The sequence below is a fragment of the Dysidea avara genome, chromosome 3, assembly GCF_963678975.1.
Source record: "Dysidea avara chromosome 3, odDysAvar1.4, whole genome shotgun sequence".
NCBI classification, from domain to species: Eukaryota; Metazoa; Porifera; class Demospongiae; order Dictyoceratida; family Dysideidae; genus Dysidea; species Dysidea avara.
In genome coordinates this window covers 46,675,931-46,700,676 of record NC_089274.1, presented here as the reverse complement: position 1 = coordinate 46,700,676, position 24,746 = coordinate 46,675,931, and the positions used below count along the sequence as shown (strand labels likewise).

Below are 24,746 nucleotides of genomic sequence, written 5' to 3'. Positions count from 1 at the left end.
AACAGCTGCCACATTGTCACACCCCTCAATTAGCAATTTTTTAAATCTCAAGCAAAGTTGCGTGTGCAAGCGAGTGCGACGTTGTGCTTGGGCGGTACCGTAACTGCTTGTGACAGTAACTTGCTGTATGCAGTAAATACTTGTGCTTCTGATTTTCATGTGCTCAGATTGTAAAGCCAACATCAAGACACACTACTGCAGCTAAGAAAGCCAGCATGCCACACTTAATATATATATATATATATATATATATATATATTTGAAAAAACATGATTTTTATGCATGATAGCTCCATGGCTCCTTCTCCAAAGCACATGTTTTGTAGCTGTCTGTCAGGTAGGGTAGGCTACACAGCATATTTGATTAAACTAAATACAAGTTTTAAAAAAATTAAAATTTTAAGTTCAATTAAGGATCATAGAAAAAAAATAGGGAAACAAGGGAAGTCACCTACACCTGCAGCTATACTAGTGAACATTTAATCCCTAATTCAGTCTATACCTCAAGACCAAGACTGAATTAGGGATTAAATGTTCACTAGTATATCTGCAGGTGTAGGCAACCTCCCTTGTTTCCCTACTTTTTTCTATGATCCCTAATTGAACTTAATTTTTTTAATTTTTCCTTAAACTTGTTCGTTTACTTTTTTTTGTAACATTATTATGACTAGTGAACCCACGCATACCACATCAAAAGAAAAGATGGCGCCAGAATAAATGTTTTTATCTGAACGCGTGCCCCAGCTATCAAATACTGTGTCAAAAGTGCAGTGGCCATTACGCTTCACTTTCAGCTATGTTCAACCCGTTACACAGCGTTACAAGCGAAGAACAGTGTTAGAATTGTCTATACAATCAGTCCAGTCACCATGGAAAATATGAACGATTCCCATTTACAAACGTACTATAGGGAAGCCACGCATCGCGCTACTGTGAATCGACACCTTGGGTTGTCAGCGAAAAGAAATGGAACACAGCGGAGGACAAAGGTAAGTCCATGATGTATGCATAGTACGTACTATGGTATGCCAAAAGGCATGTCTTGGGACGAAGCAACGTTGAACAGTGAAAAAATCAAGCCCATAGCCTTAGCCGTTATTGAGTTACGCTTGCCTGAAGGCAGGTAGGCAGGCAGGCAGGCAGGCAGTAGAAAATTCCATTGAATAAATTTTGTTTTAAATTTTGTAGCAATTTATTGGAAGCCTTCAGGGTCATACTGAAGGCACTTTTGGTCTTGGTTATACCTAACCAATACTGCCAAGGTGTCAGGATGGAGTTGTGAAGCTGGTTTTTGAGTAGATTTTTTGGCTAGGAAAACCCAAATCTCCGTGATCCCTAGTATACAGTACTACTGTACTGTATGATAGCCATTCACAAGATATGGCAGCCACAGTTTTGACATTTTTTTCTTTTTATGAGAGTTTCCTTCTTTTCACACACTTTGCAAAAAATTATTATAAAATTCAAACACATAATCAATTCCCTTACAATTTAGTGCAGATGTAGAGCTCATAAAGGTGAATTCACATACTAAGTTTAATATGAATGTAATATTCACAGTGTTATGAAAGTTTAATCATGTAAAGGATGATCAAATTTTTTTAATAACTACAGGGTAAACCATGTATGGAAAATTACAGTATCATTGCAGTAATTTTTGATGGTTGAAAAGCATAGGAAAAACAGTTACAGAGTTATAAACAAAAATCAAAAATTGTAGGGTTGAGGTACAGTGTATTGTAATAAAACAGTCACTGTGGGGTAAATAGTGCATGGAAAATGTTGCGAAAGGTTGGGACTAGAGACCTCCACGCTTAATTCCCACATCTTTAAACCACTGAGTCACTGCTATCATGGCTGTACACCTCACTTGGTTTCTACTTTATAGATGAAAATTCTACAGTAGCTTAGTAGTAAAGTTTATAATTTCGGAGATCTACCAATGGAAATTCTAGAATATTCTATACTAGCAGTCCTCAAAAGTGTGCAATCTTTTAGAAGTATTACAGTAGCAGGTAACTAATAGTCAAATGAAACAGGCAATACAATACAATTATCAAACGGTACGGTAATACCATTTAAGCATGGATTCCCCAAAAATGATGCGAACTTCCTAAAATGCCGCCTTCAAAACTCATCCTAAAGACATCTTATGCAATGAGCATCACCTTTACGGAATAATATTAGTCCATCTAACATCAAATACTGCATTAAAAACAAGACAACACTAATAGGCGGCTGGATATAGAATTTTTTTTTTTTAATGCTGCCAGCCTGCCTTCCTGACCACAGTTGCAAGCCTAGAGACCAAACAAAGCAACCCACGGCCACCATTTTACACTACAATAACAAACTCACCAGTGGGATGTGCCTTTTGGGGTTCCAACAAGTTTGTGCCCTGTGTGCCTTGTCTTTCCTTTTATCTTCAATCAGGCTCATCGTCTTCTTGTTGTTGCAATGAAACCATATCAAAGCGTTAATTTTCCCTATCAACACTTTCCTTGAGTAGCATATTTAGATGCCGCAAACTTATTTAAGCGCTTACACTCGGTAGATACCTGTAACTTCATGATAGGAGGTTCAACGCCACGCCTAATAATTAGTTAACGCGATCTTGGTTGATTAATAGCGATTGAGCACCCGAGACCACATCTCTTAACAATCTATCACAATGACACACACCATTATTATTGGCCTAGCTGTATTTCATGATGCTAGCAGAACAAAAATATGAAATACTGGCACACATCCTAGCTGACTCGAGATACTCTAAGGCAGATATCACCCTAATAGAACAGTCACCCTAATAGAACAGTCACACAAGTATAGCTGTATGCTATAACAAAAAACCAAACAATATAAAAATTATTAATTTAAAAATGAAGTGGATATTCAAGTGATAAAAAGTAGTGAAACAAGAGATAAATGATGGTGTTACAGCATAGCTTGGTGGGAAAATCCCTACTTTGGCATTGAACAAAATGATTGTTATAATATGAAAATGTAGGGATTTTCCTACCAAGCTATGCTGTAATACCATCATTCATCTCTTGTTTCACTACTTTTTATTGCTTGGATTCCTACTTCATTTTTAAATTAATAATTTTTAATATGCTAGTAACTTCTATCTTTCATCATTGTGTGTCTGTGGATAAAAAGAAATGTTGGTATAAACAAACCCCAAAGCTGGTCTTAGAGTATAAAGAGTAATTCCACATGAAACAGCCAAGCTGTGAAAAAGTGTGCATGGCCTTCAAAAGCCTGGGTGGAAAAGTTGTGAAAAATAGCAACAGTGATGTTAATAATGTACAGTAATTTATTAGCAATGACATCATTGCAGCCATTTCTTGGCCACCACCTTTGATTGCACAGCTTATCTCAAAGGCCACACCGTCTTTCACAACTTGACTGTTTTGTGTAGTATGTAAAATTACGAAGCATGTATTTGTAATTTTGTGTATATGTACGTAGGTATTTCAAAGGTGTGTTCCCATGTTATTTGCAAACCATTTATTACATATTTTACCATAGCTGGCTGATGTATATACATCTAATATGCAACAAAATGGTCTGAAATCTATGCTGTACAGATTTCAATACACTTTCACAGATATTGAGTGTGTTTTTAATTGCATGAGTAATTGCAGGAACTTAGGACAGTTGGGTGAAGGACAGTTTGGAGTAGTCACACGTGCCATGTGGAAACCATCAGTAGCTGACCAAGAAACAGAAGTGGCAGTGAAAAGTTTAAACACGGGTGCTAATGAAAATGACAAGCTACGGTTCCTCCAGGAAGCTGCCATAATGTGCCAGTTTAATCATAAGAATGTGATCAAGCTTTATGGTGTAGTGACATAAGATCCTGCAATGATTGTGTTGGAGTACATGTCTCGTGGAGATCTGAAAAATTTGTTGATAGAACTTCGTTCTTTGTAAGTAAATGATTCAAAAACTTTTAGTCCTGTTAGCATTGTCAGCTATACTGTAGCTTTTTCATTATGAGCAAGAGTAAATAATGGAAGAGAGAGTATCCAACTGCCATATACTGCATCAAAAATGAGCACGTCAAGTAGAGAAGCCATCCTGTAGTGCTTTCAAAGGCAGTGTTGAATGAAGTAATAAACACCTCCTAGCTCAGACTGTTTGACTTCAAATCATGCCTGGACACTTCAAACAGTCAGAGCTAGCAGGTGTTTATTACTTCATTCAACACTGCCTTTGAAAGCACTACAGGATGGCTTCTCTACTTGACGTGCTCATTTTTGATGCAGTATATGGCAGTTGGATACTCTCTCTTCCATTATTTACTCTTGTTATGAGTAATCACAATAAAGAAACATACTATATTGCTTACAGAATTATAACTTTTTCATCTTCCCAGTAGTACAAGTAATATCATGTACTATACTGTATCTTTTCACAGAACTGAGATTACTTCCCATACGAAGTTACCGCTGATGTTGCTTAAATTCTGCAATGAAATTGCAGCAGGAATGATGTACCTTTGTGGTAAAAAATTTGTGCACAGAGATTTAGCAGCAAGAAATGTTCTGGTGTCTGAAAAATGTGCATGCAAGGTATACATGCATCCAACTAAATGATCATATAAACCATTGTGTAACTGTGGTAATTGTCAGATTGCTGATTTTGGAATGTCTCGTAATTTACTGGATGAAAATTACTATATTACGAAAGGTGGAAAAATACCAGTAAAATGGACAGCTCCTGAGGTATCCATCCTATTGTATTATTGAGTGTTGAGATGTTCTTTATCCTTTCAGGCACTCCACTACAGGAAATATTCAGTTAAAAGTGATGTGTGGAGTTATGGATGTGTATTGTATGAGATATGGAGTTTGGGGTATAAACCGTTTGAAGATCTAACTAATCTTGAGGTTGATTAATGCCTTATTACATGTCTTTTATATGTTCATTCTAGGCACTGCAAAAAGTTGATACCGGTTATAGACTTCCACCTTCTCCTGGGTGTCCTAGATCTCTCTACAGAATGATGATAAAGTGTTGGTATGTAAGGGTCACCAGAATCATCTTTTTAATAATCAATCGTTTGCAAAATGATGCATAATAGTGTGTGCAAGTGCTATCATGTTTCTGTGTTTGCTACAAAAGTAAATCATGAATTATTGCAAGATTTAGTTTTTCTATATTCACTGTACTTATAAGATGATTCAATAAAGAAATTATGATGATATCATTTATTGCCACACTGTATGTATTTACTAAACAAATGCACATGACATGAAGGGTTACAAAAACAAACTCTTCATGAGCAGACAAACTAAATGGTATAGGTTTCATCAGTTTGAGATTTGCTTCACTATATACATTGAGAATTAGTTGAAATTGGGTATCAAGACACGTGGTAGTGTGTATGTGGCCAAGAAAGCTAGCGTGCCACACCATGAATGTATTTACAGGAAGAAATAAAACACAATTTTCACCCATACGTAGTTCCGTGCTCCCTTATCAAATTGGAAGTATTTTTGTACTGCAAATTCCCTGTACCTTCAGAACCCCACATACCAAATTTGAGCAAGATTGCCTAACACAATCGTGAAATATAAGCCTTCAAAATTCGGATACATTTCTTCATTTTTTATTCTTCGTTTAGGGGGCTCAGAGGGTTTAGATTATTCTTTTCACACACTTTACAAAAACCATTATAGAATGCAAATGCATAGCCCAATTTCTTGAGCTTCGGTACACTTTAAGAATGTATTGCAGCACAATTACATACCAAGTGTGGTGCAAATCTGATTAATACTATAGTCATAGAGGTATGGATGATTATTTGCATTAAAAAAGACCGACTTGTTGTCACGACTTCAGGATAAACCACTTATGGGAATAACTTTAATAATTGGTATGCATATAGGTCAACCATCATTGCTCAAACTTTTTGTGGTTTAAAAGAAATTGCATTGACAACTATAAGGCTACAAGGCAAAAACCAAACAATTGTAAATCACGGGGTTGAAATACTCTAATAGTCACCACTGGATAAAAAAGGTGCATGAAAATGTCAAAAAAAATTTGCTACCAGCATTCGAACCAGGGACCTCCATACTGGACACCCAAATCCTTAACCACTGATCTGCTGCTATTATGGCTGGTCATTTCACTTTATTTCTACTTTATAAATGAAAATTCTAGCTACATCTACTCAATAGTAAACGTTCATAATTTCATGGATCTACCAATGGAAAATCTAGAAAATTCTATATGTGCTCTATTAAAAATCTTCAAAAAAAATGTGCGTTCTATTGGAGCATTACAAAAGTAATCAAATAAACTCTGTATTACAATACTAATACCTTTTCTTAGCATTCCATCAAATCAAAGCTGATATTATAGCCATTTTGCTACAGATCGGCAGGGTAGTACATTATTATTAAGACCTACTCGCGCCAATCGTCATCATAATCATCATAATAAGTGCTATGCTAATAAAACTTGTGACAACAGACTGTATTGTATTCTAGCATAAAAGGTGCAGAATTTGCTTTGTAAAAATTGAGAAACTGCAACTCATCACGTTTTGCATGAAAATTTGAGATACTCTAATAGAACAGGCACTACAAATCTTAATAGACAAATAGTATACCTAACTTGGAAGGAATTTACTTGTTATAAAGCACTATTGCAAAATAAATACAGGCACTATATATACAAGTAAAAGGAAAAATTAGGAATTTTCAGTTCAATTAGGGATCATAGGAAAAACAATGGAGGTCGCCTACACCTGCGGATATACTAGTGAACATTTAATCCCTAATTCAGTCTACACACATGACTGAGTTGGGGATTAAATATCCACTAGTATATCTGCAGGTGTAGACGACCTCTCTCTTTTTTCTGTGATTCCCACTTTTTCTGTGATTCCTAATCGAACTTAGATTTTTTCCTTATATTTGTTTGTTTACTTTTTGTGTAACATTATTATGACTGGTGAACCCACGCACACTGCATCAATAGAATGGAATTAATGTTTTTATCTGAATGGGTGCCCCAGCTATCAATGACTGTTTCGAAAGTGCAGTGGCCATTACGCTTTACTTTCAGCTATGTTCAGCCAGTCGCACAGCACTACAAATGAAAAAACAGTAGAAGAAGCGCCTCTGCTATCAATCCAGTCACCACTAAAAATACGGTGATTCACATGCCCCAACTATCAATTACTGCCTCAAAAGTGCAGTGGCCAATATGCTTCACTTTCAGCTATGTTCAGCCCGTTACACAGCGTTATAACAGTATTAGAAGTACCTATGCATTCTGCAATCAATCCAGTCACCACGGAAAAATACAGACAATTCCTGTTTACAAATGTACTGTTGGGAAGCCATGCATCACGCTACCGCAATTCGACACCTTGAGCTGTCAGCAACAAGAAATGGGACACAAAAGAGGACAAAGGTAGGTCCATGATGCGTGCATTGTATGTACTGTGGTGTGCCAAAAGGCACGTCTCGAGACGAAGTGACGTCAAACAGTGAGCCTTAGCTGTTATCAAGTTACAGTTGGCTGAAGGCGTCAGGCAGGCAGGCAGTTAGTCAGTAAAAAATTCCACTGAATAATTTTTTTTTAATTTCGTAGTAATCTATTGGAATCCTTTAGGATTGTACTGAAGACACTTTTGGACTTGGTTATACCTAACCAATACTGCCAAGACACCAGGATGGTATTGTGAAGCTGGTTTTAGGTGATATTTTTGGCCTGAAAAAATCTCCATGATCCCTAAAATACAGTACTACTGTACCGTATGGTATTACAGTTTTTATATATAGCCATGAACAAGCAAGCACAAAATTATATCAGTTTATATTGGCTTTAACATTGGATCAGTAGGTATTTTTCTGTATTGGTACAGCACTAGTTTCTTATATCATCTTCATTACTTTTGTAGATAAGAAGAACAATGATTTGTGTAAAAAACCTCAAAGCCAGTTTATGGTTGGCTTTGGGTATATATATTTAAAATGTAAAAAGAAGTTAAATCCACATGAAACAGCTAAGATGTATGAAAAGGGTGCGGCCTTCTAAAAAGACTGGGTGAAAAAAGTTGTGAAAGCTAAGGTTGCAGCTATGAAATGGCTTCAATGACGTGGATGATAATAAATTTTAACAATGGCTGTGAATTAATAAAGTTTATGTATCATCAACATCATTGCAGCCTTTCATGGCTGCCACCTTTGATTTCACAACTTTTTCACAAACTTTGCACCAATTATCCATCTGTTTGTTAGCTATCATTGTAAGTTTTTGATGCTCAAAATTTGACCTGTTTTGGACAGCTTTTTTGTGTAGGTAATAATATCGCGGGTGGTAGTAATAGAGGTAGAGGATGGGGGAAGTGGGTGGGCTTAATATAGGAGTATAAAATGGAGCAAGAAGATGAGTGGAATTCAGAGGTCCAATTGTAGATCCTAGTTCCACATAAATCACTTCCAAATGAAGGAGACCACACAAATGGTGAATTCTTTGACACTTCCCAGCTCACTACACACCATTTCAGAAAAGCCATGGCCACAGAATGGTGCCAAACAGGGGAGCTTCTAGAAAATTTGCTCACTGATTTCCAACTCAAAGGCAGAAAAGACCATCAAGGGTGGAGTCCATTCTGAGGCATTTTAATTGCAGCTAAACATAAAATTAATACAAACCACCCTAACAAATGGTTTCACGGTTAAATCTTACTACTCTACATGATACCTTATCAAAGAATTGTAGAAGTCATAATAGCAAAATTGTTAATTATTTTTAGAGGTGTTCAACTCATTAATGCTCGGGAGAAGCGATTTGTGATGCAGAGAAGCAATTTATGTAATTTGGTCACTACAAATTTAATTACTATCTTTTTGGTTACAAACTGTGAGGTATGCATACAGTTTTGGTCACATCCATGCTATTAAAACATAACAAAAAGCTTGGTAAAGGATTGTACTAAAAGCTGGAAGCTAATTCAAGTTGTTATTATTAGGTCTAGATACAGTTATAAACAATTATTATAGTACAGTGGTCATCACTCTGAATTTTGCATAACAATAGTGCATCATTTCTTTTGTAGGCATCCTGATCCAAGATCAAGACCACAGTTTGGACAGATCACAAAGTTACTAGCTGGTAATGGCGACTACCTCTTGGGTTGGTCTGATGAAGATAAACAAGTTGTTGGTGAAGATACTACCAAACTGGGTTCTCCTTTAGAATGTGCTAAGAGCTTGTATTACGACTTGCAATTTGAATACAGGCAACAATAGGTTGATTGATTGTAGCATAGACAAGTGAATGTGTGTATTCAAAACTTCTTATCTTTCTCAACCTGCACATTTATTACATATTATTTATTCACACAATGGCGTTTGCTAGTGTTTAGTTATTATTTACTACTTATTGCCTTATACTTTGTAAGTGTTAAGTTCCAACCATTTACATATTAAGTGCTATTTAATGGTGCAGTACTTTGTATGTTAAAACTTGTTCTGATGAAACAACATTTGTATGTGTGCACAATTGCAAGGGCTGGGCAATAGAAAATTTTCACTCATGCCCAAATGGTAGTAAAACACTGTTCATGATAGACAATAGTATCTAATCCAAAACAGCCAAGCTGTAAAAAAAGAGTGCGGCCCTGAGAAAGGCTATGGTGAAAAAAGATGTGAAATCCAAGGTGGCAGCCAAGAAATGGCTGTGATGGTAGGTTAATGGTAAAAATTTTAATAACAACAATTCAGCTGAATTTTGTGCCAAGACCAAGCGGCACCAAATTCATGTGAATTGTTGTTATTAAAATTTTTACCATTAACCTACCATCACAGCCATTTCTTGGCCGCCACCTTGGATTTCACATCTTTTTTCACCATAGCCTTTCTCAGGGCCGCACTCTTTTTTTACAGCTTGGCTGTTTTGGATTAGATTTCACTTCTTTTTGTATTTGTATACCCCAAAGTCGGCCATAAAGCCGGCCTATGGCCGGCTTTAGGGCTTTTTAACCTGTCATTTTTTCTTTACTAAAGGAAGAAGAAAAGATGAAGCAGGGTGATTTCTTTGTAGCTGATCTCTCTGCAAGGTGATCCTTCTAGCTGATCTCTGTACCGGATGACTTGTTTGTAGCTGAACTCTCTACAGGGTGATTTATTTGTAGCTGAACTCTCTACAAGGTAACTTCTTCTAGCTGATCTTTCTACAGGGTGATTTGTTTGTAGCTGAATTCTCTACAGGGCGATTTGTTTGCAGCTAAACTGCTGAACTCTCTACAATGTAACTTCTTCTAGCTGAACTCTCTACGGGTGGCTTGTTTCTAGCTGATCTCTCTACAGGGTGACTTGTTTCTAGCTGAACTCTCTACAGGGTGATTTGTTTCTAGCTGAACTCTCTACTAGGTAACTTCTTCTAGCTGATCTTTCTACAGGGTGATTTGTTTCTAGCTGAATTCTCTACAGGGCAATTTGATTGCAGCTGAACTCTGTACATGGTAGTTTCTTTGTAGCTGAACTCTCTACAATGTGACTTCTTCTAGCAGAATTCTCTACAGGGTGACTTGTTTCTAGCTGATCTCTCTATAGTATAACTTGTTTCTAGCTGAACTCTCTACAGGGTGATTTGTTTGTAGCTGAGCTCTCTACAATGTAACTTCTTCTAGCTGAACTCTCTACAGGGTGACTTGTTTGTAGTTGAACCCTCTACAGGGTGATTTGTTTATAGCTGAACTCTCTACAAGGTAACTTCTTCTAGCTGATCTTTCTACAGGGTGATTTGTTTGTCTCTACAGGGCAATTTATTTGCAGCTGAACTCTGTACATGGTAGTTTCTTTGTAGCTGAACTCTCTACAATGTAACTTCTTCTAGCTGAACTCTCTACAGGGTGACTTGTTTCTAGCTGAACTCTCTACAGGGTGATTTGTTTCTAGCTGAACTCTCTACAGGGTGATTTGTTTCTAGCTGAACTCTCTACAAGGTAACTTCTTCTAGCTGATCTTTCTACAGGGTGATTTGTTTGTAGCTGAATTCTCTACAGGGCAATTTGTTTGCAGCTGAACTCTGTACATGGTAGTTTCTCTGTAGCTGAACTCTCTACAATGTAACTTCTTCTAGCTGAACTCTCTACAGGGTGACTTGTTTCTAGCTGAACTCTCTACAGGGTGATTTGTTTCTAGCTGAACTCTCTACAAGGTAACTTCTTCTAGCTGATCTTTCTACAGGGTGATTTGTTTCTAGCTGAATTCTCTACAGGGAAATTTGTTTGCAACTGAACTCTGTACATGGTAGTTTCTTTGTAGCTGAACTCTCTACAATGTAACTTCTTCTAGCTGAACTCTCTACAGGATGACTTGTTTCTAGCTGATCTCTCTACAGGGTAACTTGTTTCTAGCTGAACTCTCTACAGGGTGATTTGTTTCTAGCTGAACTCTCTACAAGGTAACTTCTTCTAGCTGATCTTTCTACAGGGTGATTTGTTTGCAGCTGAATTCTCTACAGGGCGATTTGTTTGCAGCTGAACTCTCTACATGGTAGTTTATTTGTAACTTAACTCTCTACAATGTAACTTCTTCTAGCTGAACTCTCTATAGGATGACTTGTTTCTAGCTGATCTCTGTACAGGGTGACTTGTTCCTAGCTGAACTCTCTACAGGGTGATTTGTTTGCAGCTGAACTCTCTTACATGGTGGTTTCTTTGTAGCTGAACTCTCTACAAAGTGACTTCTTCTAGCTGATCTATCTACAGGATGACTTGTTTCTAACTGAACTCTCTACAGTGTGATCTGTTCATAGTGGAACTTTCTACTGGGTGATTTGTTTGCAGCTAAACTCTTTGCGTGATTGTTTCTTTGTAACTGAACTCTCTACAAGGTAACTTCTTCTAGCTGATCTCTCTACAGGGTAATTTGTTTGTAGCTGAATTCTCTACAGGGTTATTTATTTGAGCTGAACTCTCTACATGATGGCTTCTTTGTAGCTGAACTCTCTATTAGGTACCTTCTTCTAGCTGATCTGACTGCAGGGTGACTTGTTTGTAGCTGAATTCCCTACAGAATAATTTGCAATGTAATATAACTGAGTAAATTATACATGCAGCTGAATGCTTTATTAGGGTGACTGTTCTATTAGAGTATCTCGATCTCGCATTTGCTGCACGTAGTTGCCTTTCGAATCATAACTCAGTGATTTGTAATCCGATTCTTCTGTACTACTGCAAGAACTTTCTATGATGATTATTCCAGCTACATACTGATTTTCAGCTCGTTGCTCTAAGTGGTTTTCCTGGTAGACACGAAAACTAATAGTTTTTTTATTCATAAAAATCGATCGCGTAATTTTGACACAGGTTGGGTTTTGTGTCATATCTCCATGGTCTTTATCCCGATTCCTTTCAAACCACAAAAAGGCACTCCTACGATGGTTGCTCCATCTACATATCAATTTTCAACTGCTTCCTCCAAGGGGTTTACCCTGTAGGCGTGACAGACCTTCGACCTTATTTTACGCAAATAATCGGTCATAACTCCGTGAATGTTAATCGGATTCCTACCAAAGTTGGTACGGCGATCCGCCTTAATGAGCCCTTTAAGTGTGCCAAATTTCAGCCCAATCCGAGCACGCATTCGTGTTTTATGGCGAATTTTGCGAAGTGTGCGAAATGAAGAAGATGAAGAAGAAAAAAACGAAGAAATTAAAACGAAATTTTGTTCGCTCGTATCTCGGAAAAGGCTGGAGCGATTTTCTTCAAATTTGGTATGTAGACTCCCCTAACTGGGCGGCACGTCTCCAGCAAATTTGGTTCCAATCGGATAAGGGATCACAGAGCTACATAGGTGTGAAAATTGCGTTTTCTTTCTTCCTGTTAATATACTCACGGTGTGGCGCGCCTGCTTCTTGGGCCGCACGACACACTATCGTGTGTCTTGATGATGAAAGTGAAAATTCATTTTATATACAGTGGAACCTCATGATCAGTTATTCGAACCCTTTAGGGTGGTCCATAAGTCTGAAAATGTCCATATCTCTGAAACTGTATAAAAAACCTTAAAGAATTTTTTAAAAAGTATTTCAACTACTCTAATAGAACAGTCACTACTCTAATAGAGCAGTCATTTTCTAAATATTAAGAATCTGGATAAGTGTGGTCCAGATAGCTGAGGTTCCACTGTAGTTGCAAGGAGGAACTAAGAGTATGAACAATCTTTTGAGGTCGATTCTATTCCCTTAAATTTTTTATTGCATTTTGTGTATATATGTTAATTATACTGTCTGTTATAGCTGCTGCTCTTTATGTGTTTAACAAAACTACTAAGTGTTTTGGCTATAAATTATCATATGGTCAGACCAGGATGGTTGTTGCTCAAGTAGAAATCTTGTAAATTACATACAGACGATATTGTTTTCATTTGTTATAGTTATTTGTCCCATTCTGAATGACTGAGATCATTTATAGCCAAAACACTTAATTAGTAGTTCTTTGAAAATTCACAAACTCACACTGTGAAAAAGGTGGGATATAATATGGTATTTCCAGTGGCTTATTGAATACAAATAAGCCTTAATATAAACTCTGTATTATACTCATGTTATACTTTAGTATAATGCATACTATACTATTATATGGTTACAGTTTATTTACCACATTACCTAAAATAGCTTATATCAAATATAATTCCCACACTATACCATCACATATATGGTTTCAGTACGTTTAACGCATTAACTAAAGCCTTACATGTGATTGTTAGTATACTACAGGTTATATCAAGCTTTTTTGCATTCAATAAGCCACTAGAAATACCATCGTATATCCCTCATTTTTCACAGTGCCAGATTAGCAGATGCTACTGCGTTGAAATCTGGTGAGTAGTGAGCACCAACATAGCTTAATGGATGGAGAAATTTCAGTTTCGTATGATACTTGAGCACTGAGTCATGGTACTCCAACTTCACGGAATTGGATGTGCGTGGAAGACTTTTCACAAATCCAGTCACAAATGTGATTTTTGTTGCATATAACATTTCTATGATGGTTTTTAGAGGAAATACAGTTTGATTATTAAGGTCTAACTAAGACTTGGATATGCAGTGATATAAAAAAAATCAAGCTCATTCTGTTTTCTGTCATTAGAAAAGCACCTCAGTTGACCTTTTCAACAGCTTGCCAAATTTAGAGAAAGAAACAACACATGGTACATCAATTTTATGACCACAATTTGATAGACATTGAGCTGTAAGCAACTTATTGAAATATTAGAGTTTAATTGAATGATGGTACATTTAGTAATCAGGCTGGTGGTTGGTCACGAGCAACGTACAGCTGTCCATGAGAAAAGCATAGTCTCTCCATGTACAAACCAACTTTGGCAAATGTTTGCCCCTGGGCTTTGTTTATGGTCATTGAATATGCTAGTCGTAAGGGGAATTGACACCGTGATATATAGGACAAATGGCATGGCATGTTGATGTTAGATGGTGATAGGGGTATCAATACTCTGCACTTCCCTGTCAACACCTCTGAATCAATGCAGTTGTCATGCAAATGTGATATTCGTAAGCATGTTCCATTGCACAGACCTTTACCAATAATTATTTAGATTTCTGAGCAGCTTTACAACTGCACCAACTTTAAGTCTATGTGGAGGCATTCCCAATGGTGTCAAGTTGTTGAGGAATTCAATTGGATATTGTGCACGTTCTTCATTATCATCTGACACAATATCATCTGAACTGAAATATGTGCATTGCCGAACTGGAAGGAGATTCAATATTGTCTCATTAAATTTGAGTGATTCCTCATTTGTTAGACACCATATTACTCGGTCTACATGAGCATGTTGGACAAAATCATCACATCATCCAGATTCAGTAGCCATTTACCAAATTCAATTTCATTGGTATTTATTCTCATGTTAGTTGTGAGTTGGTACTTGGTAACACATGACCAATGTCTGGAACTTTTAATGCATTGTTCAATAATGGCGGATGGGTGTCAATGACGCACAACTGGAAGGATGTGACTTGATGAAAGTCGTTGCCCCACAAAAAAAAAACTTTGCCACCAAAAGTAGTATCACATCTAGTGATGTCCAGGGCCGCCCACAGGGGGGGAAACTAGAGCATTTTGTCCCGGGCCCCAGCCTGAAAGGGGCCCCAGGAGGCCCCATGAAGGGCCCCTTGAATACCTGCTTCAAAGATCGATGCATGTAATGACTTTTTTTTTGTCTTCAACTTACAGCTTGGGTGAAGTTGTGATTCAAAATGGAAACCTCCTTGCCCCTGGGGCCCCACTTTAACTCTTTGCCCTGGGCCCCTTAATTTCTCTGGGAGGTCCTGGTGATCTCTCTAAATAATCGATCAATTGCATCAAAATCATGCACTGGTACCATGTATGATTCATCCACAATGAATAAGGACACTCCTCTAAGCATAGCAGCATGGTTCGATGTTGGTGAAATGTTTTGTGAACTAGTACAGACAACTTGAACAAATTAAACTATCTATATATATAGTCTGTCCTCCAATCGACATGGTGGCTGCAATGCCAGTCCATGCAGCAGTAGCAACTTTGTATCCTTGACTAATTGTACGCAAAGATCTTTCCACTACCCCCTTATCATGATCCATCTAAATAAAACAGTGTTGACTTAAACCCATTAGATGACATGACTGATTCTAACACAGCATTTGCAATACAACTCTAGATCTGTTGTGCATTCAACATTTCACCCAAGATCACAGCTTGATGAATGTCATATTCCTGTTGTGCATCACATTCAGAGAATTGCTCTTCTGGTAGTGGAATATCATAATCAAGTAGGGATTTGCCAGTTTGTGTAAACAATGAGTTTGAATCCTTCAGGCCGCATTGTACGACTTCATTGTATGACAGGTGTTGCAAATAATCCTCTATTAGGTATCCTCCCATAGCTGCAATGCATGGGTTATATCAAAATGTGTTATGCTAGCATTATGCTGTCATAACACTCCAGCCTATTAATTATGCTTTTTATTATGCTGGCATAATTGACACAGGCCGGGCTGATATGTACTGTGTAGAAAAACAATTCCCACATTGCAAAAACGATTATTTAGTGATACCTAGTAACTGAACTATGCAATGCTGACTCACTCAATTCTATTTCCTTCAAAACTCAGTGAAGTTAATATAAACATCTTTAGTGGGACCATGTGTCCCACAGGCCTTTATAAGGCCTTCTGGTATACAGGCTCTGCCTTTACCAAATACTTTAATCATAATAAACAATGCCTAGCCTAACTGAACCAACATGTTAAACTCATATCCACAATGCAAAGCTTTATTAAAACCCACAATGCAAAACTTTAAGCAGCTTTATTCAAACCCACAATGCAAACTTTAAGCAGCTCTATACTGTATAAATAATCAATGGGAACTGGTGCTTTGTAACTGCCTCAACATCAAAGGCAGTTGTGGTCAGAGCTATATCGTGATACCGCCCTGTAGTCAGGGCAATACATGAAATATAGCCTCATAGTTTCCTTTGATCTGAGGTGTCAAAGTAGTATATAAATGGAAATATTTTCCCATTCATTCAGCCATGTTGCTGCTCACTACTGACTAAATTTCTAATCAATAGCTTTTCCCAATCTGACATTACGAATTGGTAAAATTGATATGAGTGGAAGACACCTTTTCACAATTCCAGTCACAAATACGTATTTCATATATCTGGCATGAATAAAAATTATACAGTGGCTACATGTTATCTAGCTGAAGCAGTTGTGTCGACAACAAAATTAATGCATTCAAACATTGCTATTTACATATACACCCAAATGACAAACTACGCATACAATTATATGATGGGGTGGGTATGTTCTGTGAATTAAATTCTGATATAATATATGTATAGCTAGCTTGTTATTTTTTTTTGCTACTTACTTGTAAAAATTTTCATTATTAATGATGGTTTTCTTTCTTAGCTTTGTTGCAATCTGCAATTATATACATAGCTATTCATGGTGCTCAGTTCAATTAAAATATATAATGATTAAAGTTATTCTTTTTTTTTAAATGAATATCTAGCTAACTATTGATCTGACTCGACTGAAATATTAAAGAAAAGACTGTACTGAGTGATACAGAGTACAAAATAGGCCAACAAATATGTTCTAGGAAGCCAATTCCATTGGACAGTTCCTCGGCAATGCTTTTCAGTATCATGAGAAACTACTGAAATCAGTTGCAAGTCACAACAAAAATTTATCAGTATCTATAGTCATAAATAAATAAGTTACCTATAAAATTTCAGATAGCTAAAGGTATAGCTAAGTAGATGGAGGCATGGAGCAGAGATTTTAGTATATACTGTAGCTATACACTTGGAACAGGGACAGAGATAATGGTATACGAAGTACAAAAGATAACTGTCAAAGTTGTTAATGAATGATACTAAGTAGCTAATTTAAATTTGATGGATGCTATACCAATTACTGGAACATTCTCCCACATCCTTGGCCTATAGCTATATAGGTATTCAATAAAAATTATAAAACTATTGAGAATATGATACCATATTCATCACACCGTTTATAGCTACATCGTAACTTGTGTGCACGTGTGCTTGCATGTCTTGTTTACTTGATAGGCTACACCCTGCCCTGCCTGTATACGCTTTTGTCTTTGTTTGTACCACACACTATTATTAAATAGCTAACTTAATTATAGAATCACGCGTGACATCAGGACCAGACTGAACAGATTTTCCGGCCGTGATCTGTTCGTGTCAGTGGAACAGCAAGAGGGTCAAGTCAGTGAAGTGCAAAGTAAGGTATGAGTTAAACGTAGCTAGCTATATGTGCAATCCGAAAATCAAGTTTTCAAATCGATCCCCCCTAACATTGTGGATATATAATCATTGTTTTGCCGGAATGTAAGATATTCATCGTAATATCCAATTGATGATTGATTGATTGCTATAGATCCACCGTGAAACTGGAGGAATAATTGTTGTCTACAGAGATATCGAATATTGTACCTCACCAGACACAAAATTAATTATCTATAGCCAGAGCTCTTTTAAAAAAATTCGTGCTGCACACAAAGGTCTGGATAAAACTTTCTACTTAACCAGACCTTATCTAGTAGTCCCAGTAATAAAATTGTAAAATATACTTTTATATGCTCAATACAGCTAAGGCCACTCCAATTTGTTTTTATGTTTCTGGTCATCTGAAGTTTGGTTTTAGGTGCGGGCGGGCGGAATTCAGCAACAAAGCAACAATGATGTGACTGCTCAATTAGAGTATTTTGTGATTTTCTGACTGTTTTATTAGAGTATATCGATCTGTACTATGCACTATGCTCATTTCTTGCAGGGTTTCACTGATAAAAGACATATAGTGACACGTAAGCAGTTAGATTTAGCATGTTTGTAGCAGCCCAATATTTGTTTCTGAAATCCAGCCTTTTCAAAAATCTGATGTGGGCATATTCCCCATGTATTTCTGAAATTTCACTTTCTGTAAAAAGGATGCGGGCGGTGGACCAGAAACATAATTACCAATTATAGTGGCCTAATAAACCATCGATTGCCAATCTTAGAAATAGCTATACTGACTAGTTTGTTGGATTGGAATTGGCTCAGGTATGCACAGTGCTTTAAAACTGAAAATTTTATTTTTTTTCTCTGTGGCTTCCCTTAAATTTTAATGGCACAACTGAATTAGGAAGCCATCTAGTAACTCGGACTGTCTTGAAACTGCAGCTGCTTGTAGCTGCAAGTTGTACATGTAATAAGATTAACTAGTCTCGCGTAGCCAGACTCTTTTCTTTCTTTTGTGTGGGGGTAGGAAAGAAAAGGGTCTGGTGAACATAGTATAGCATCGTCATTGGGCTATCCCAAGATTGTGGGGATTCTACTGTGCAGCTTCCAGATTGTTGTTTGGTGCAAATGACGTGATCTGTTGCATTTGCATCCTGTTACCATAGATATTTCAGTAGTAGCTATGGTAACAGGATGCAAATTACACAAATATTAGCAAATCATGTCATTCATGCCAATCAACAATCCAGAAGCTGAGCAGTAGAATCCCCACAATCTCAGGATAGCCCAACGACAATGCTATACTATGTTCACCAGACCCTTTTCTTTCCCCGTCCCCACACAAAAGAAGGAAAAGGGTCTGGCTATGCGAGACTAGAGATTAACTTCATGGTTTAACATGCTACTACAGTGTATGAGCAAATACATGCAGTACCACAGCATATTACGGCATGCGTTTCTACACAAACCACCCTTCCACTGCACAGAGCTTTATGAAATTACCATACGCGAGATATATCAAGACACCACATTTTGTACCAGGGGTACGAATGTTCTGATACATGAACTTTGAACTTACTTTGTGGTGAGCAAGTGTGTTTCACCTACTACATTACCATGGTGTATATCCATAGGCAGGCGGCTATCTCTAGAAAGTAAAATGTTAGCAACTTATAAAAGTGAACAACTAAAATGGAGGTGTCACAATGATGCAACAATATATACCTAAGGTGGAGTTGTGGTTTCAATTATGGCATTCATTACATCGACTTTAAAGTGGTTTATACTTTTGAGTTGGTGCCACAACCATCAGAAAATTGTTGTGTAGCTGAAATCTGGTGCCAACTTGAGCACATTAACTAAACGCACTTTAAGTGAGTACTAGTGAATACCTTCCATCTGACAATACATGTTTGAAGTTTCAAACTATTTTACCTATTTTACAAGGCTTTATAAGATCACAAAACGACACAAAACACTTACTTAGATATAATGTGCATGATAAAACTAAGATTTCCAAGTATGTACAAATACCATATCGATTTTCATTCCCATAGGAGCTTGCATGATGAGCTAAATGTGCGTTGTTATTTTGTGCCAGGGTTCTATTGGCAAATATATTATGGAGATTTTTTAATTTAAAAAATCTCATACTGGAATGCTTACTAGTAGTTAAAAAGTACACACAGTTATAAACAAACAACTTGCTGGATTTCCTGCACTGGGCTGCTTTTTTTTTGTTGAAATAAAGCAGACAAGAAAGAAACACAATTTTTAAAATTCAAGCTACCCTACCATTGGGAATAGGATCAAGTTGATCAGTCTGACTGAGCCGGAAGCCAACACTTCCTTATAGTGTTGTGATACAGTTTGATGCACAGTCTATCTAGGTTGTTAGTCTACTGAGACTTCTCACCTGAGTTCTCACCATCTGAGTAAAATTTTCTGCAGCATTGAGGAGTTATGTAGTCATTTCCAGTACTTCAGCAGCTACAGTAGTCATTAATTAGAATGATGGCAAAAGATGAAGCTGGATGTTTGGCACCAGTGTTTGTCAATTATCATTTTCATCCATAGTTTCCACACGTCGTTTAAAACTCTATGCCACTGGAGGAAACTGCGTCATCCAAATTTGACTTCACTTTGACATGCTCCAGACAGCTTCAAATGTATGCTAGATCATCCTATAAACCATCAAAACATCCACTAAAATAAATCAAAAAGCACATAATCTTGCGTTTTCAAATCAAGCTAACTAGGTAAAGCTCCTGGGGAGTTACTGGTTTAATTAATGCATCATATCAAATCACAGAAACACCGACTGTTACCACTGCCAAACATTTTAGAACATCATTTCTTATCATTCTAAACAAATTAAGATGACCGGTGTGGCATCAGAAGTGCTGGAAAGGACATTATAGAGTTATTGAAAGCATCCTGTGTAATGAAAAATGAAAAGTTTATACTTGTTACTTATCTGTCTGTCTATTGCTTGTCTGTCTATGTTATCATCTAGTCTGTCTGTACAAGGAATCCAACAAATCATTTGCTTATTGCTGTGTTTACTTATTAACTTCAACAACACTAAATGGGCTAAGTAGAAAATTTCATTTAGTCCTTTGTGTGAAGCATGAATAAAATTTTGCATATCATGAGATATACGTATACTAAAAGTGATATTTTTGTGAGTACAACAATCATGTCGCTGGTTTCATGGTGGCTCTAACAATGTGATGAACATCCCACAATGGTAGGGGGATTGATTTGTAGAAGTTGAGTTTTTGGATTACAGACCCTGACATTGTGTTATTGTTGGACCAATTCAGCCAGAGGAATACTATAATTAAGGCTAAACTGATAGGGTAGTTGTGGCCAAAAGGCTATAGTTGTAAGTGCCGTTTGGCTAGTTGTAAACTTTGGTGTAGTATAAAAGTCAGACTGAATAGCAGACCGCACCTCAGAACAGTATAAAGTCAAAGTTACGTATATGTATGTGTGCAACTTAAGTCTTTTTACAGGGATTTGACTGATAGTACTTCTAGATCCAATCTTAAATTCCTCCACAACTTGCCAGATTAACAATTGCCTTACAATCCAACCTTTAGACATAGAGCAGCTCAGGTATTATAGACCAACATAAATTATCAGATATAATATTTGCTAGAAGAGTAATGTGACTTGATCATCTATGGCACTAGTATGAAGACCTATGTCAATAACCTCCATGTGAAAAGATTTGGTTATAATTATTGTGAAACTACAGTGACTTCAGAAAGCCACTGTCAAAAAATGATGCTTGGACAACATCATGTACAGGTGTAGGAACTGAGTGAACATCCAATTGCATCACCATGCTGTGATGAAGAGATGGGTTCTCTCTTCTTAAATGGCTCTGCAGCCCATTTGTAGAAATTCATGTTTTTATCAACACGACAATTTTATTGCAACTGGCCAGAGAGCAAACAATCTCACATTGATTTCAAAATTGCTGAGTGAACATCCTCCTTCATCACTATGCATGAGAAAGATGTGGCTATTCTGTTCTCAGATGGCATGGCAGCCCAAACATAAAATTTGTATTTTATTGATTTGAAAATTTCATCATCACCAGCCAGATAGCAAACAGTCTCAGATTAATTTCAAACTTGCAGTACAGACTGAATGAACATCCACAATCACCATGCTGAGAGAAAGTGCTGGATATTCTTTTCTCAAATTTTTATCAGTATGACACTAACTTTAGTAACAGTAATAGAAGCTTTGCAGTAGCTAGCTACAGCACGATATCATTTACAATTGCAAAAGACAATAGGATTAGCTACTTATGCTCATTTCATCACCACCAGCAATATAGCAAACTGTACCAGAATAATTTCAAACTTGCATGTGGTATGGATTTGGTGAGAATCCAATCTTGCTATGAGGTAGAGCTGGCTTCTCTCTGCTAAGATGGCAGGACATCCCAAGCATGATTTTCATTGGCATGATAATTCCATTGCCACCAGCCAGATAAAAAGTTCAATAAACATCCATAGTACAGTTAGGGGCAATGGTATAGTTGGATGCCTTCAGATTGCATTCAGTAATTGAAATACATAACTAGCTACAAAAGTTTAGGTGAAGAGCTATAGTTAACTCTATGCAGCATGGTGATGAAAGTGGATGTTCACTCAGTAGATACAGTAGTTTTGAAATTAATCTGATTGAAGTTGTTTGCTATCTGGCTGGCCACTGGTGGTAATGAAATTGTCATGTCTATAAAATGCAATCCCTTTATGTTTGGGCTGCCCATGCCATCTGGCAAGAGAATAGCCAGCTCTTCCTCACAACATGGTAATGAAAATGGTTGTTCACTCAATCTGTACTTCAAGTTTGAGTGATTGTTTGTTATCTAGCTCAGCCGCTGGTGGCGATGAAATTGTCGCTTCAATGAAAATAATAATTTATGTTTGGACTGCCATGCCATCTGAGAAGAGAATGGCTAGATCTTCCTCACAGCAGGTGATCAAAGTGGATGTTCACTCAGTCTGTATTGCAAGTTTGAAATGAATCTGAGATTGTTTGCTATCTGGCTGGTGGCAATGAAATTTATGTGCCACGATAAATATGTGGGTACAGCTATTTCATTCAGGGCCGGCCTTAAGGGTAGGCAAGGTAGGCAGCTGCCTAGGGCCCCGGGGCTAAGGGGGCCCCCTAAAACTAGGGCCCCAGTTCTCAAACTACAAATTCAGTATATAACACTGGGTATCTCTTACCTTTACAACTCATTGCTCGAGGTACGCATCATCGATAAGTATGAATCACATGATATTCTATAGTAATGTATATTGCACTGTGCACTAGGATACAGCCATACACATTAGGAATTTATCAAATGTCATTAGCTACTACAGTGCAAGAAATCACGTAATTGTGTTGATTTAAATTGCAAAATGGAAGTCGGGTCTTGAGTGGCGGTGAGGTTGTTTGCTTTCAATTGCTGATGGGTGTTAGTAGTCACTTTGTACACATGTGAGTTGAATGCGCACACTGATTTTCTGGGGCGCACAGTGGCACATGTAATAATCATGGATACTTTGTGCTAGAGTGGAGTGTATGGCAATAGTGTTGGCTACTTTGTTTGAGCTTTGTACTTAACCAGGAATGTAAAGTTGGAGATCTGTTGGATGGATTCCATTAATATCTATAATGTGAAGTGGGGGCTGCTGAATGGAGTGATCACGAGATCAGGCATCACCAGATGGGCTACTCCGTGTGCAGGTTGTGGTTTGATAACTACTTTAAGTAATAGCAAGATTGAAGATTATCATAAAAGTATATACAATAAATAGCGTATAATCATAAGTTATGATTTTACACAATCACATATAGCATAGCTAGTTGGAGATAGAATACACTCCAGAAACAGTAGTATGCATACACGTGGAGCGCAGTTTAGCTAGTATCACAACAGCCCATATTCTTTACACAACAAGCATATAAATGTATGATATGCATAGCCCTATATGGGTTAAACGTTTTTGCGTAGGAATAAGGTTAAGACCACTTCCTCTGGGGGCACCCAGTTTACCTTGCCTAGGGCCCCAGAATCTCTTAGGCCGGCCCTGATTTCATTGCCACCAGCCAGATAGCAAACAATCTTGGATTAATTTCAAACTTGCAATATGGACTGAATTAAAGCAAGCCTCTGTGCAGCATATACAGACCTTTACCCACCACTATACACATTAATTTTGTTGAGCACAGCAACCCTAGATAACATTTTAGTTAATGAGAACATTCTATCCTGTCCTGTGGAAAAAGGTGTGTTTACAATACCATGTTTTTAATGCAAATACTGCAACATGCAAAAAATTATGGTGGTTATTTCTTAAAGTAAAATGATCATGTGTCCAGCTTTATAGTAGTTCAAGCAAGATAAACACCCTGCAGTGGTAAAGAAATTATTTGGTGAACGTCGATTTTTTATTGGAAACCCTACCAGTACTAATGCACTTAAACCAGATGCAGATTCACATTTTTTTCAAGTGTGTTACTGTGATGGCTGCACCACATAATCGTGATGCATTGTTTACAATGGAATCTGCTATTCATGTTTACAAAGATATGTATCCAGAATAGTATAGTGGGAGAGTCACCATGAAGCTGATAATATCTATAGTATGGATGCAGTTTCCATTATAAAACCAAGTATTGGAGTTGTGGGCCACATCCATAGACAAATCTCTACTCCTTGTAACCTTTTAATGCAAAGGTGTGGTAGGATTACTTGTATGCCATCGGTATTCTGCTGATCTTGAACTGGGTAGATTGGAGGTTCCTTGCTAATTAATCTTCAAGGGTGGTAAGAAGATAATAGATAAGATCAAGTCATTGGTTCAGAATGCACCACCAGAGCCGATGTCTACACCTATAAATGCACCACCAGGCAGACTGATTCCTC

General features: G+C 37.3%; 1 pseudogene; it reads left to right on the top strand.

The window, feature by feature from the left end:
- LOC136251274 (uncharacterized) overlaps positions 1–9,462 on the top strand; it is an 80,954-nt pseudogene extending 71,492 nt beyond the window's left edge.
- The last annotated feature ends 15,284 nt before the right edge of the window (positions 9,463–24,746 follow it).